Below are 14,348 nucleotides of genomic sequence, written 5' to 3' on the forward strand. Positions count from 1 at the left end.
CACGAGACATCATTTTTTTTGTACATTGTTTCAAGTCCTCCTCGGTCATTCCCCTTCCGTGGAGTGGAAGCTCCGCTCCCAACGAAAAGAAGTCGGATTTAAATAATCCACTATTACTTCCTTTCACTTTTCCTTTTTCTTTTTCTTTTACATAATAGAAAAGTATTGCAACAGATCGCCTCAAAAGTGACGAGTCAAGATAGGGAGGGAAAGAAATAAACAACCCAGATTTTTTCTAATCTCCCCGTTAGGGTTTCCTCTCCTCTCGCGGCGGCTGCCCAGGAGTCCACCATACTATCATTCGGATCTGTTCCAATTTCATCTCCATTACTGGATTTATTTCGGCCTCTTTGTGGTGTTAAAAGCAACGGTTGTTGATCTCCATGACCTCATTGTTTTGGGTTGTAGATAGCATCATCGCAAAGTTCGTCGGAATCTAGTGTCGGTGGTTTGCTCAAAGACGCATCGATAAACAATCGAGCTGCTCCAACATCTTGATCTCCAAAGTGAGGAGGAAGAAGGTTGAGTTGGAGGAAGAAATCAAGGAACTCGTGGCGGAACCCCGCTAGATGGTTGTGGCTAGATTGAGTTATCCCACAATGTGTATGAGTCGGTGGTATCATTGTTTACTATCATGCATATTGAGTGCTACGCCCTGGCTTAGAAGTGGGTGGTATCATTGTGTAGTATTCTTCGGGACTTCTTTAGGCTGGTTTTTTTTAGAAAAGGGGGGACTCCCCGATCTCTGCATCAAAACGATGCATACGGCCACCTTTATAGATAAATAAAGAGGTTCAATAAGGTCTTACAGTCTGAAATTAAAATAACGGCAAGCTCACGGAGAGCCACAACGCCAAACACAAATGCCAAGAGGCCACAACCGGCTAGCATAACAAAGATAGGTAAACTAATCGCCTATCCTATTACATGACCGCCAGCCAAACCGATTGAAGATATCCCGAGCTACTATCTCCCAGCGGATAGATCCAGTAACCAAACGCTCCCTGGCCTCCGTCGGAGTGAGTAACGACCACATACGGATCAGCGCAGTGGCTCGGAAAATAACCTACAAAAAATGAATATTTGTTGTTTTGTTAAAAGCCAAATCATTTCTGCAGTTCCAAATTGCCCACAACAAAGCACATACTCCTACGCGAATGTGTCTAGCTGTTTCGGACTCTATCCCAACAAGCCACGTTCCAAATAACGAACTGACAAAATTCGGGGGAGAAATGTTAAAGGCAATGTGCACCGTGTGCCACAACACTTTGGCCAACGGGCAATCAAAGAATAAGTGCTTGGTAGTTTCATCCCGATCACAGAAACTACTGTTAGGATGATCTCCACCGTGTGGGCCCAATGGGCCACCGGGCCCTTAGATCCGTGCCCGGATCGGGGGCGCTCAACCCACTATGGTTGATGAACCCCTGTCACCTGCACATATATAAAGAGGTGGGGGTCAGTGGCTCGCAGAACGAGGTTCATCGCAACGCCGTACACCCCACCTACATCCCTACCGATTTAGGGTTAGTGCAGTGCTGATGGGAAGCGCCGCCACCACTCTCTGCCATCATCGGCACCAGGAGCTCAAGAAGGTAGAACTACTACTGATCCCTAAGCCTATACGATCCACAGTTCTATCAATGGTATCAGAGCTCGAGAAGGTAGAACTACTGCTAATCCCTAAGCCTATATGATCCACAGTTCTATCAATGGTATAAACAAGGTTTGGTTTAGGATTTTCAGTAGAAAAGAACACAAAAGAAAATATTTTCCCCTCCCGAAGAACCCTAGACAGGGCAAAGAAGATCACCAGAGCAGGGCCTTGGGCCCGCGGGCAAAGAGCACCGCCATCATGGCCTCGCCGTTCCTCTCGATCCCGTCGCGCATCGGCAAGACAAGGAGATCGGGAAGAAGAACACAACCCTTCGGGGCAAAGGGCACCTCCACAGGACCACTTGACAGCGGCGTGCTCTCCGGCGGGAGTTCGCGCACGCCGGCAAGGGGAACTATAGGGGCGCCGCCACTCGCCGTCGGACGCGGGGAGGAACAGAGATTGCCCTCCCGTGGTTCTCTCTCTTGCTGTTACAGTGGGGGATAGGGAAGAAAGGGAAAGGGAAGGCTCGCGCAGCGCGCTGGTTCGCTGCCGACGCTGGCAACCGGCGTAGCCGTGCCCCGCCGCTACTCCACAGAAAAGGGCGTCGTCGAGGTGCAAGGGGAGCAGAGAAGGGCGCAGCAGGCGTCCCTCTCTCTCTGTCAAAGGAAATGAGGGAGAAATGGAGGGAGGTAAGGAAGGAAAAGAGGCCAGCGCGGCGCGGTGGCGCTCGCCGCCGTCGCCGCCGACCGGCGCGGCCCGGTGGGACGACGTGCACGAGAGAGGCGAGCGGCACGCGAGAAGGGAAATGACCAGGGTTCCCCCTCGCCCCCACCGCATCGGCCGTTTTTGTTCGAGCGAAAGGCACGCTGGGTCATCGGATTGGATCCAACGGCTATAGAGAAACCCTAGCTCGCACTGGGCCGCTGGGCTGAAACAGAGATAGAGGCTGGCAGCAGGGAGCCGAATGGGCCCAGGCCACCAGCAGCTGCGCGCGCTGGGCGAGGCCGCAGCCACGTGCTGGGGCGAGGCCGCAACGGCGCGTGCTAAGCTCTGCTGCAGCCAGTTTCTCTTTTTTGATTGTTCAGAAAATAGAAAAAAATCGAAAAAAAAGATGTTCATGAGTTTTACAAAAAGAAGTTTATGAATTTTTATTTGGTCAAAGAAAAGTTTCTGTAAAGAAAAGAAAAGGTTCATGAATTTTCTATTCATGTTTCCGCTGCAAATAAAAATAAAAGTGATCTTTTAAAAGTGAATAGAACCAAAGTAAAAGATTAAATTGTTGCTTCTCTAATGCATTTTTTGAACCAACCGGTTAAAATATCTTAGAGGGTAAAACAGTACAAAATTGTTTCTGAATAGAATATTGTAAAATTTCCGCTGCAAAGTAAAAGTTGTATCCTCCAATTAAATTGGAACCAACGGGAAAATTTAATTGGAAGAATTGTTCTTAGCAATGTTTTTCCCCTGTGGGTGAAATAAGATTCAGATAGTTTCCGATATGACAAAAGAAAGATATTTATTTTAAAGTGAAAATATGGTATTGTTATTTTCTGACCAACGTTGATGATAACAGTATTGTAGTTCTATGAGTCCTATGTTCAAAGCTTAAATCTCTGATAAATTTTGTATCAAAGTGATCAATTTTCAGAGAACAGATAAAGATCAAGAAAAGCTCTTGAGCTAGAGAAATGTATATTTCTTGTTCCCTCTGCAATAAAGTTGATGATGATTATTATTTCTGAGCAAAGTTGTTTAATAGAAATACTATCATCACATTGTTTATGCGTTATATGCATTATTTCCATTTTCGCCCAACGGTGATATGGAATTAATGTAGAAGAATGAGTTTTATTCTAATTCTACCACAACGTTGATTTAGAGTATAAAAAGGAAGTTTTGAAAAAGTTTAATGTGCATATTTTTTTAACCAGACCAATGTAGGGTTCTTTTTATGCTCATTATTGTTGATTATTGGCTAAGTTTTCTCAGACTAAAAGTTCTCCATGCTTCCAAGCGAATGGCTGGGTACTTGTGACCCAAAAGATGACCAGGAAAGGTCATAACGTGAGGGGGTATGTTCTCTCTAAAGAATGGCTTCAAAAGAAAAGAATTCTTGGATATTAATCCAAGAGAAGAAAACAGATAGATCAGTCAACATGATTTGAGATGAAACAAGCAACATGCGTGTTTAATTTGACCAATGTCGGATCAAGCATGTGTGTCAAAGAGCATTAGGCTTTATTCCTAAATTTAATGATTGAATAATGCAGTCAAAAGAGTCAATTCTTGCATTTATGTCCCTTACAGGGAATTACCCACATAGCGGGAGAAGATGATTATGATAAAACCCGCATGGCGGGAAAAGTCTGGGAAAATACCTGCGTAATTAACGGGGTAAAGTTGACATATTATTATGTCAAAAATCTCGTATGGCGGGAGAAATTCTGGCAAAGGACATATCCTGTATGACAGGAGAAAGATATGATGACTCATGTGCTTTTAATGTGTCCCACTCTGGGAGAAAAGTATGGAGTAGCTATTATGTTTTCCTAGTATTGACCGTACACCTTATGTGTAATGGTCATTAAGCACTCAATACATCCAAAGAGAATAAAAGTTACAGACGAACCTAAAGATAAGAATGATATGCAAGTGTGACTTGCAAAAGTACTAATGATAAAGAACTCTGTTGAGTTTCTGAAATGGAATGAGGAAAAAAATACTCCCATACTAGTTAAAAGATAACTTCATTTTGTATGAAGAGATAACTTCATTTTGTATGAAGAGATAACTTCATTTCGTATGAAGTGATATGATGAATGAAGTAGATAATGAAGTTTCCTCAATTCACAAGAGTTATCAATGGTTTTCGAAATTGTGGCAGAAAAGTTCTTGCCACATTTCGAGAGGGAGAAAGATATATGAGATAAATTAAGAATGATGAAACTCCCCTATACTTTAGATAATGTGATGAAGAATGTGATCGTCTGGGGAGTACGACGGTCATAATAATACCCCTAAAGAAAAGAAATAGTTGTATTCCTGGATCTTTTATGGTTCCGTAAACAGACTAATGAATACTAAGACGGTGCTTAAAGTGCCATAAAGAAGAAGGTTTTAACAAAAAAATCCAAATAATAAAGTTTAAAGATACGCCATTTTTAGTGAAGATGGAGTAATCTGGGGGAGCATGTTGTATGACCTATACAACACCTGTTGTTAGCTCTGTAAAGGAGGAATGAGTAAACATGGATCTTGTGACAAAGGTCCCTGTAAAACCCATTGCCTCTTGGAAATGAAAGACTATAGAATCAATTTGCCTCTTGGCGATGACAGAGCAACAACAGCCCCATATGAAAGAAGTGCTAGTACCTGAGGTACAAATGGTCTCAAGGAATGAGAAAACCAGATACTTCTGATTACTATAAAGTTTATGTTAGTGAAATTCAAATGGAGGTTGATCCCACCTCATTTAAAGTGCTCAATCGAGCTTTGAGAAGTGTTTGTTTGTCTAAATGATAAGAGACTATATGAGATGAAATAAAATTGGTGAATCCCAACGATGTTTGGGACTCATAAGTATTTCCCATGGGGCATAAACAGTAGGCTATAAAGGGTCTACAAGGTCAATGTGTTTCCAAAGGAAAGATTTTGTGCAAAGAGAATGAATAGATTACAATGAGTGTTAGTGGCACATCATGATCGACATCATGATCTGAGTTACATCAGATGAAAGTAAAGAACACAAGGGATACTGCTTCAAGAAGTCTTTTATGGACAAGAGCAAGTATCTAGACAGTGACATTTAAAGTTAGAAGAATCAGATGTTATTTTGGGTTAAAGAAAATGAGAGGACAATTGTATTCATGCAAATTTATAGAATGGAAAATTCATTTCCTAATCCTGTGCATGTGGATGAAGTCCTACTTGCTAGTGGTCATGTCAATCTACTGCAGGAGAAGAAAGGAAGTTCTTATTCTCAAAGTTCAAAAGAATGTTCTCGGTAGAGTGTCTCTCGTTATAATTATCGAGATTCAACAAGAAAATAATAGAAGGGGTATTAGGAATATCGCATGAACATGCTAAGAAAGGTCTCTAAAGTATGCATGCGAGGAAACCTATGCTTGTTCTTATAGTCAAGGGTAATGGAACTGTAAACTATGGTGTTCCAAAAGTTGACGAGAAAAGATTGAAACGGATATGGTACCATATGCTTCAGCAGTTGGAAGCTCAATATATTACCCTGACACAGTTCACATATCTGGGTTGTTTTGGCAATGTCCAGTTCATATATAGATCATTGAAATGGAGTCAAAGATATCGGCCTCATGATGAAAGAAATAAGTGCTCTCAAAAGATTGTGAGTACAAAGACAGGACTTGTGAAATGTATAGCGAAATCCACAATTGTCGCTAACTTTCATACTTGGAGATTTTTGTGTGGAAAAGCTCCAAAGAATGAAACAATTATCATCAATGTGATGCAAAGATATTTTATAGCTTGATATGAGGCTGAGGGACAGGCAAAATGGTTAAGGAGACCTGTACTCGGAGTTGATAATGGTTGACAATGGCGATAACCATTTTAATTTGTTCGCTCCTATGACAACGAGTCAAGTGTTGATGCCAAACACACTGACATAGAGTTATGCGTTATAAAGGAGAAAGTCCGGAATTATGTAGAAATGCTTGAAGCATAAAAGCAACAGACAAGTGTTTGTAGATCTGCTTATTAAAAGCTTACCGCCCAGTGTGTTCGGAGAACACACAGTCGACATGGGTTTTATGGTATAGTCTAAAATTTCCGGACAATAAAAGGGCCCAAGGTTAAAGAATTTGTTTCAAAACAGAGAGGGTACGTTGTGGCTGTCTGATTCTATCGGCAATTGAGCTGTGACGATGAAACATGTTCTATGTATTGATCTATTATGAAACGAGTAAAGTAAAAGCATAAGGTCAAAAGTAAAATTTGAGATCAAGGGGGAGAATGTTACGACGATCTCCATCGTGCGGGCCCAACAGCCCACCGGGCCCTTAGATCCGTGCCCTGATCGGGGGCGCTCAACCCACTATGGTTGACGGGCCCCTGTCACCTGCACATATATAAAGAGGTGGGGGTCGACGGCTCGCAACACGAGGTTCGTCGCAATGCCGTACACCCCACCTACATCCCTACCGATCTAGGGTTAGTGCAGTGCTGATGGGAAGCGCCGCCACCACTTCGACCACCACTCTCTACCATCATCGGCACCAGGAGCTCGAGAAGGTAGAACTACTGCTAATCCCTAAGCTTATACGATCCAGAGTTCTATCAACTACACCTAGTAGATCCTGTCCAGTTGTGCTTTACCAAGTTATCCTTTGTTAGAATGACTTGTTTATGTACAAACCACATAAACACTTTAATTTTCAAGGAACCTTGACTTTCCAAACATATTTGGAACTAGGAATGGCACTAGAGTTAATGACATCGATATACATCGATTTAAATGTGAACTCTCCAAACCTAGTATGTTTCTAGCACAACTGATCGGACTGATGAGATAGCTGAACCTCCATCAGTCTACTCACCAAATGGAGCCACACTTCCCACCGGTTGCCAACAAGCGTCCTCCTAAACTAAATAAAAATGATGAGGTGACATAGGTAGTAATATAGGTAGTAACATAGGTAGTAATATAGATGCCACATAAGCAAAAATTATGAGGTGACAAGTAGTTAATGAGGAGAGAAGCAAATAGAGTAGCAAATGGTGAGGTCGTAGCACTAAATAAAGAGAAAGCACTATGCACGCAAAGATATTATAAAACTTGTGGCCGAGGCCCACTAATGGTTGTGGCTAGGGCCCTGTTTGGTTCATAAGTCCTAAGAATTTTTTTAGTCCCAACTTATAAGTCCCAAGTCCCTAAAAAGTCCCTACCTGTTTGGTTCCTGGGACTTATAAGTCTCTATAAGACCATATTACAACTATAAGTCCCTATAAGTCCCTCCTTGAGAGTCTTATTTCATAAGTCTCAAATGCCCACTTTAACTCCCTATAAGTCCCTCCTGTTTGGTTTAGATGGGACTTATAGAGACTTATTTAAGTCCCTAAACCAATAAGTCCCTGGAAACAAACACCCTCTAGATTGAGTTATCCCACATAGTAGTATATCATTTATTAGATACGATTCATTTAATTGTATCACACATTGTAAAATCGTCTACTTGACATGCGCCAACCATCGACGCCATTATCACGAGCCAACCACCACCGTTTTGGGAGGAACTCCTCGGGATTAATTAAGGAGCAAGACTTAGAATCCCAAATCATCTGCATATACCTATCCGGATGGAGTGCATGAACAGTTGTTATTAAACTTCTCTCAGCACATAGATTGTTTGGTCATTTTTCTTTCAGAGAAATAAATTAGGTAAAGTTTCTTCGTAGCTCGTCCTACATGGAACCTCTTATCTTCAACCCTTTAACATTGCTTTGAGATCCGTACTCTTCAACTAACTTGCAACAAGCAGATTTCTCTTTTTGAGTTCTCTCAAATGAAAAAAACATATAGACTTCAAACTTTGCAGATCAAACAAACTTTACAACTTCAATGTGTGAAAAAACTTTCAGATTTTTTGGACCAATATAAATATACAAAACGAGGATTTTTTGATTAAAAAAATAAATTTTACCATTTTAAATGCATGAAAAAATCTGAAAGTTTTTTCCCATGTAGTAATTAGAATGTTTTGTTATGTTGCAAAGTTTGAAGTTTATACGTTGTTTCGTTTGAGAGAAACAAAAATGACAAATGTGCCTGCACGAATCTTGATGCCGAAATGAATGGCTAAGATAAGGGGTGCCGTGTAGCTCAAGCTACACAAAACCACACTCAATTATTAGGGCAGTCCCGGTGTTTCACATTGGACTTCATCTTAATCATGACATCTAAGACAAATATGATATGACACCTTATCTATTATATATAAAAAGTATTTGATGAGCTCACCAGAAAAAAGAGAAATAGCTAAAAATTACCACAAAAAAATAGAAACATCCAACCATTAATTTAATAGTCTTAACTGTGTAGCCATTAGATAAAGATATAGGTGAAACAATTACCCACATTTGCCATTAGTAATGAAAAAAACGTTTCATAGTTGGTGTCATTAATAAAAAAACAAACGAGCATGGGACGTTATGCTCCCTAAAATAAGCATGGGACGTGATGCAGTTTCAAGAAAAAGCAACGGACGTGTTGTAAAAAAATTATCTAATGTGGACCGTGGGATGATGCCTTTACTAGATGCATGCGTGTATTCTTTGCAAAGGAAAAGCATTGGCATTTGTAAAAAAAACTAGCATGGGACGTGGGATGATAATAGAGAATTAAGTTAGAAAATCCAATATAAATCAGAAACATCCGGCCATTAATATCAGTGGGTCCTTTTTAATTAACAAACTTGGCCGTTAGATTTACTGTGAAAAAACTAGACCTATAGAAAAAAAAAACTAGACCTGTAGATTGTACTGTAAAAAATACCTATAGATTTGTTCGCTCCTTCAATCCCTAGATTGTTTGGTTCTGTACGCATCTCTTCTCGATCGCCTGTCGTCTACGGCCCTCCTCTCGCTTCCATGAATCCATGATCCACCTGTCAATGGCCACTCCTAGCTGGCCCTACCGAGACAACTTAAGCGCACATGTGTGTTTCTGGGCTGGATCGAAGGATTGGCTGCTGGCTGATGGTTCAGCTAGATGGTTTAACCAGCAACAAGTGCATGTACATGACCGGTTGCCCTAAGAAGCTTTATTGACTCCTCTGGCTAGGTATAAACACAATTACGGCCGGCCGGAAACACATGAACACACGACAGCTCACGACTACAACAAGGGATTGCCGCCGCTCCAATTCTATCTCATGCTTTTCTGGATCGTCAAGTCTCAGGTTTGCCAAACTTTTACCTAGCTTAATGAATAACATGCATTTATTTTTTATGATACGAAACATATGTAATGTTTCCGTGTACGACTTGATGGAGGCATATAGTTAGGATGGTCTGATTATGAATTGATGTGCTTAGATTGATGATTCAGTGTGTCTAAAACTGTAAATAAATATAATTACACCAAATATGTAGGGTCCTTAAACTAGTAGATGTATTCATGTATTCTTGCTACTCACCAATGCTAATAATATTTTTCTTAGGTTTTTATATATCCAAATTAATATTATTTGCACACCCATCAAAATATATTTATAGCGGTAATATGTGAACAAATCTGACATCTGTTGAGCGGGGAATAGTACATGTACGCTAAGGTTGCCGGCACACGAAGGTTGAGTTGATCTATTTTAGTTCTGTAGTACAATAAAATTATGCACCAAGTGCATTTGACAATAATTCCGGGTTGAAATGTAGGCTTGCAATGCTTCAGCTCTTGGGGTTCTCATAGTTCTTGATTTTCCTTCTTGGGCACTTGGCGGATCTGAACCTTCTAGATCACCATCTGTGCTTCCAAGAACTTCTCCATCAGGATGTGCTTCAAGGATGTCCTGCTGAGTAAATAGGCAATTTCTTGATTAAATTAATCCATGAGTAAATCACTAGCATGGCATTGACTAAGTTGATGACGTACTGACTCAGATCTAAACATGCACGTACTAAGCAAACAGTAGACAAATCTACACATACTGCTAGTACTGCTAATATGAAAATAATCAGGAGCGGGATAAACGAGTTACACCCTCTAGTAGGCCACGCAGAGGCCGCGGCTTTGGTGGCAGCAGCGGCGTCCTCGGCGGCCTTCTTGTCGGCTTCAGCTTTCTCGGCGGCGGCACAGTCGGCGTCGGTGGACATGGTGATGATGAAGGCGACGTGGACATAGAGGAAGTAGACGATCGGAAGCGAGCAGTCGCGTAATCGCTGCCCAAAAACCTATTCGCCCCTCACCCCGTACAGGAACCAGAAGGGCGTGGTTTCGGAGACCTGCTCTCCCGTCGATCGTGTACGCGGCGGACGGGATGGAGTCACCGGCGGCAGCACCAGCAAAGGAACGACGATGGGCGTGCGCATGAGCAGATGTGATCTGTTCGTGGCAACTAGGGTTAGGAGACACCGCATACTTATAGGCGCAGCCGCGTGGAGAGACGTGGGTTCGACCCACGTCCGAGTCCGTGACAGCCCATGATCCGACGTCTCAGATCGTGGCCCAGCTGTCAGAAAACTCTCCGTTAGTTACTGGCAAAAATAAGCGTGTAGGAGTGAGCTCGGCTCAGCGCGGTGCGTCGTGACGAGGCATGCGGCGGAGGAGGAGTGCGCGAGAGCCTCTTCTCTTCTCAAGCTCCAATAGCATGTAGAAGAGAAACCCTTATAAACCACTCCAACTCTCCTTCCACTTCCGGGGTGGGACTAAACTTCCCACTACACCTAGTGCCATATAACCCACATGGGCCCTTAGAGATTTTTCAGAAATTGCAATATGGGCCTAGAGCCCATCTCAGATTTCAGCATGTCCCGGTGTACTCCATGCAGCCCCCGAAACAGGAGTTGAATTGGATATTCGTGCAGTCGGCCAGGTCCAATCAGCAAAACAATGCTGCCAGGTACTTCACTGATGTGCTTTTGGCGATTTTCGGAGTGGATACGAGTTGTAAGTTTAATTCAGAATCACATGCTCAGTTTCTTCCACACTTCTCTACATATGCAGTACTAAACTTTCACGTTTCTCATATTGCTTGCAGGCACTGATTTTAAATAATCATTGGTAGGTATCTATGGAGTTTGTTGATTTTGACCAAGAAAATCGCAAGTTGTTGAGCATATTGTTCATAGAGCCATGCCCATAGTTTTGATGCCCAATACTATACAAGCTACTAATTTAAGTATAGAAAAATGATCCAATAGAAATGTGGAACTCCTTTGGATGTTATACAGACTGAGCAATATGTTTGATGGAATAATAAAAATCAATTTTCCATATCACAATAGGAGGACAAGAGAAGAGTCAAGTAATGCAAATTATTTCGATAAAAAATGCAAGGTGTGGTGAATTTGTATGATATCTATAAATGTGTATGCCTTTCAGATTGAAAGCGGATCATACATGCGGTCAAGTGGCACACAAGAGGATATTGAAGGTTTCATACTTGGTAAAGAACGAAGGTTGTGTATGTTTCATCTCATGTAATTCTGAGTTAATGCTCAATACAGGGACATATTAAATGTTATTCAATGCCTCCTTAATTACACTTTAATTACTTCACACAGCTATATTTTGTTCATTGTGATATGGAAGATGAACTACTGTATTAGTTGATTGACAGTAAATATGTATAGTGTCATCTTTTACATCCGAATTATTGGGCCGTGAAGTTACAAACCTCACTAAGGAAGAGGTTTATGCTGACCTTTTCACTAATTAAGAATATCAATAAATGTATTGTTGGACAAAAACATGGAAAAATAGGCTTGCAATAGACCTGTAGAAATAGAAACAAGAAAAAAATTGAGATGAGGTGTGCACACTAGAGGAACTGAGATAAGGCGGTAAAAAACCAGGATTAATATATATGACCTATTTTTTGATCCACCAAAAAAACTATACATACAAAGTTCTTTTCTAGACGTACACTACTACAAAACGTGTTATCCCTGATTGGTCACAACCGACCCATCACTTGTACAACAAGTCATTCACGGCCAGCACCTAAGTGGTCAGTGGTGCATGTTCCGAAATGACACAGTGACTGGCGTATAAACCACCTGCCAGTGGTAATTACTAGTGACGGTGCATAAAGTTGTTAGTCAGAGCAAGTATAATAGGATGACATAAGTGGCTTGTAATGACTAAAATATTACTATATTTTCTCAGTTGAATGAGAGTGAAGAGGAGAAAGAAGAAAAGCAGTTTGTAGAATAAGAGCCGGCTATAACACAAGAACCAAGACACTTTGTGAGATTGTGATAATTTAAGTCAACTATTAATAAAGTACTCCCATCGTTTCATAATGTAAGTTTTTTTAACACTACACTAGTGTCAAAAAACGTCCTACATTACGGTAGGGAGGGAGTAGTACATGTTTAAAACACAGTATTATACATGCTGACTATTTGGTTGGCTCTAGATGATATCACAACTCCTTATAGTCGATTCTTGATTATATTATTAACCATGCTCTTAGTGGTGACTACCCATGGTCAGCCATATATCGTAAGCATGTAGTCCCATCAGTTAATCGAGAAAGTGTTGGACCTCTTTATGTAGTGAGTTCTCTCCACCACTCTAAGTGGTGTGTTGAGAAGAGAAATAATAGTCTACATGCACGCGCTCACTTGTTTGGCCTGGACTGGCACATGCACGCGACATGGGCGTGAATGGTCAGCCGAAATATGGGTACTTTTACCGGCCGCATTCAAAGACGCATAAAACAGCTAGGTTTTTGCCTCATCTCACAACTTGCGTCGCCATCGTAGTCTACTCTATCCTGAACGCCGGCGTACATCAGCGTACGGGAGAGCAGGTTTTCAGAACCATTCGTCCTTGCGATCCTGCACCGGGAGAGCACGAATTAGAATTTTGGGAAGCGCTCTGCGCGACTGCTCAAGTTCGTCATCATGGGTCGTCTTCCATCCAAGTCGAGCGGTGCTACTCATCATCAACTCCATCGCTGTCAAAAATAGATCGTCGCCAACATCGTCATCAACACCATACCGTTGCTCCTACAGGAACTAACTAAAAGTACAGAAGTACATTCTTGGTGATCTGTTAATGTCTCTTTTTATATTTGCTGTTTCGTGTGTGATGTTGGTGTGCATGCTTTGTTGTTCATCTAGTTTTCTAGATTGTTACATGCTAGTTTCTATTCTCGTCATGAATTATTTCTTGGATCAAATCATGAAGTTGCCTAATATTCCAACAGTGCGTACGTGAATTAAATACCTTATAGGTGTTTATCAACCCCATGTGACCAATACCCCACCGTACATATGTGAAATACTGATTTTTTTTGAAACTATGATGATTTTTATAGCAAATTCGGAAACTATACACCCTAATGGAGAAAAATCAAAAGTATCACCCCGTCGGCCTCTTATTGGCCGAAAAGGGACTTTTCGGCCTCCTGTTGGCCGAAGAGGGACTTTTCGGCCAACGGTTGGCCAAAAAGGACTTTTCGGCCAACGGTTGGCCAAAGAGTCCCTCTTCGGCCAACACCTGCTCTACTTTTTAGAAAATTCATATAAAATAGGATTTTGAGTATTTTAATTTGATTCTTTTTGCATTAGATTAGAAATTTTATGATGTTTCTGTAGATATCAAGTTTGACTAGATTTGGAAGTTTGAATTTGAATTTTCATGAATTTTCTCAAATCACTAGATTGCCTATAATTTGAGCTAGGAGTATTCTTTTTAGATGATTCTTTTTGCTACTGGTTCTTTGGGACTTTGTTTATCAGTAGTAATTAATTGGTGAATTTTAGGATTATTTAAAATTAGGTTTTTACGTCATTCTCTCCCTCCATTTTCTCCCACCATTTTATTTCCCACCATTCTCTCCCTCCATTTTCTTTCCCGCCATTCTCTCCCGCCATCTTCTTTCCCACCATCTTCTTTCTCGCCATCTTCACTTCTCAACTTATAAAACGAGCCTCGTGGTGTCCACGGTCATAGATAACATCGTCTGACACGGTCTGTGCCTCCTGCGTCGGTGCTGCTGGTGGAGTGTGAAACACTGTCTGAGAGAATTCATAAGTGTTTGCAGCTTCG

This window comes from Triticum dicoccoides, chromosome 3A (assembly GCF_002162155.2).
Source record: "Triticum dicoccoides isolate Atlit2015 ecotype Zavitan chromosome 3A, WEW_v2.0, whole genome shotgun sequence".
NCBI lineage: Eukaryota > Viridiplantae > Streptophyta > Magnoliopsida > Poales > Poaceae > Triticum > Triticum dicoccoides.